We start from the raw sequence: 2,943 nt of genomic DNA on the forward strand, positions 1-2,943 counted from the left end.
CTGATTCTCCTTGACGATGAAGATGATGGCTTGAGGATCGGCCCTATCGAGGAATGCCATTAGGGGGTGGCATCGACCAGTGGCGTTTCGAGGATGGTTACAGACGTCAACCCGTCGAAGATCAATCCCCGGGTTACCATGAGGGCTTTCAATGATGCGGGGATCGATGCCAACAATTTTTACCTGATTATCCCGACCCCTAACGATAGGGCCCACAACCCCCCTGCCAAACATATGACTATGTACACGCGTTCCCTTAGTTTTGGGCAGACCCTGCCCTTTCATCCTTTTGTGAAGGCCCTCTGTGGCATCCATAGGATTTCTCCTGCACAACTGTCACCCAATTACTAGGTGACAATTAACTCCATGATTATTTTATGGAGAAAATTTTTGAACCTCGACATTACTGTCGAGGAATTTTTGTACTGTTATGCCCTTAGGGCCTCCCTTGGTTAGAGGGGTTTTTTGTACTTAGGCGCCCACTCCAAGTCCAAACCTCTAGGCCCACCTGTCATGGTCGAGAAGACCTCGAGTTACCACGGGTGGAAGCTCCCATTCTTTTTTTTTTGGGTGGTAACTTTAATTCTCACCCGCTCAATGGCGAGTGTCCCCTAAGGACGCATATAATATTCAACAAATACTGTAGGTCTCCTTTCCATTGAATTTCGTGACATCCTTCCATTTGTTGACTATCTTACATGCGTTGCTCTTTCCTGTAGGTGAAGTCTGCGCTCGACCGAAGCTTTCTTCAATTGCCCTAGCATGGGTCGAGGAGATGTTGTCCTTTTCTGAGTCCAGCTGAAGCTCTACCATTTTCAATACCCCCGGTGGATCTCCTCAGAGGGAAGCTGGAACTTACTTCCCCTCATCTCTTAGCTAAACCTAACTCTTGGATCTGACATTTTTTTTGTGTAGCTGTGCCATCCACCATAAGGTTCATTGTCCCTCCGAAGTTGTGGAAGAGAGGAGGAGGGGACTCTTCCAAGTCGTCGAGTCAACCAGAGGCACATGCCACTCCCACCCCGAGCACCACTGGGGTCCCCGTCCGGGGAAAGCTCGTCATTGGCCCTGCCCCCAAGCGGCCTAGGATGGAGGAGCCACAAGGCCCCTCATCAGTTGAAAGGTCCTCTCAGGCGTCTCGACGCCTGGACAAGGGAAAAGGCACCGAGGTCACCGTGAACCTGGAGGTTCCCTCTACGCCTGAGGGACCCCTTGTGATGCCGGCCTCAATTCCTCATCCCGAACGTGGTTGACCAAGACCTGAACTGGGCTTTTCGCCTCCCCTATCACTTCAGCCTTCCCATCCAAGCCATCTATACGCACTTTGATGCAGACTCCTAGGACAAATTTACAGGGATGGACCTTCTGGATCGCCATCACATAACGGTGATCCACCAACTCTCGGTAGGTTTTGTTTGCTCACTTCTCGACCCCCATTCTCACGTAGTTAACCTGTGATTTCTTATCCATGCCCTTTCTTTTTTGTGGTATAGGCTCTCAAAGCTATGCTCCTGAACTATATGGAGTTTGACACTCTGTACATGCATGACATTCTGTTGAGGGCCGCGGAGGAGGAGATCTTAGCTCTGCACACTACTCGGGATGAGCTTTCCTCGGACTTGGAGACCGAGAAAGCCAAGGTCAAGTCTCTGGAGGAGGCGGATGACAAGGCAAAGCACGAGAGTTTCTAGGAGGGCTTCAACAAGGGGTGCTCTAAGGCGGTCAAGGAATACCTTGTCTCACCTGTCTTCCAATAGAAGAGAAAGGAAGTCATTGAGTAATTCCTAGGCTCTGAGGAGTTTCACCATTCGATTGACGCTCGGATCGAAGTTTTCAAGTTGTCCCAAGAGTTCAGGGACATAGTCAATGAGCGGGTGGAGCAATTCAAATCCTCAGAAGCCTTCGAGGATCTTCTTTCCCAGAGGCTCGAGGCTTACCAAGACTCTGTTAAGTTTGAGGAGCTTCAGCTTTCCTTAATGAAGTCTGCTGGGGAGTAGATTCTAGACCGCTTCTGGAAGAAGCGCCCAGAGGTCGACTTATCTTTCCTCGATGAGTCCGATGATGAGGAGGTGGAGGTGGTCGAGGTCGCACCAGGTGCAGAGGGTGCGGAGCAGGCACCGGGGGATGAGGCAGCACCGTGATGACCTTTTTTCTTCCCTTTTTTTATGCAACAGTCATTAGGTCGAGACATTAAATTTTTAGTTCTGTAATGGCCATAAGGTCGAGACTTATTATTATCTACTTATATATATATATATACATACAGATGCTCATTTTACGTATGACTACTGTGGTCGAATAAGAATTTTTGGTTAAGTATAGTTAAGCCAGGGCTTTACCATCTTTACAAACTTTGAGGAGGTGGCCTTACTACCTCTTCATCAAAGATAGCCTTTGACTTATCTTTGATGCAATATTGGTTGACATAGACAGTAGATCTCTGATTATGTAGAGCCAAGTCGAGCGATGAAATTCAAACGACTAGATCAAAATAGTAGAAAATTTAGTCAGACTTTTATTTATGTAGAGTTTACACGTCGACTTTTCAGCCTGTAAAAATACAACAGAAAACAGACTAAAAATTCTAAGTGTAACCTTTAGGTCGACGTCTTCCGCCGTTATTGGTAGTACGCCTTCAGCTGGTCTGCATTCCATGTGTGCTTGATGTCTCGACCATTTATTTCTGCAAGTCGATAGGAGCCATTAGCCATGACCTCTTTTATCCTGTAAGGTCCTTCCCAAGTTGGGCCCAGTGCCCCAGAATTCTTGGGCTTAGTATTTGGGGTTACTACTCGCAAGACGAGGTCTCCTACTTTGAACCGCTTATGTTTGACCTTTCTATTATAGTACCTAGCTATTCTGGCTTGGTATGCGGTGAGCCTTAGCTGTGCGTCTGTGCACCTCTCTTCCAAAAGGTCGAGCTCTAAGCCCATTCGCTCGGCA

The sequence above is a fragment of the Morus notabilis genome, unplaced genomic scaffold (assembly GCF_000414095.1).
Source record: "Morus notabilis unplaced genomic scaffold, ASM41409v2 Scaffold203, whole genome shotgun sequence".
NCBI lineage: Eukaryota > Viridiplantae > Streptophyta > Magnoliopsida > Rosales > Moraceae > Morus > Morus notabilis.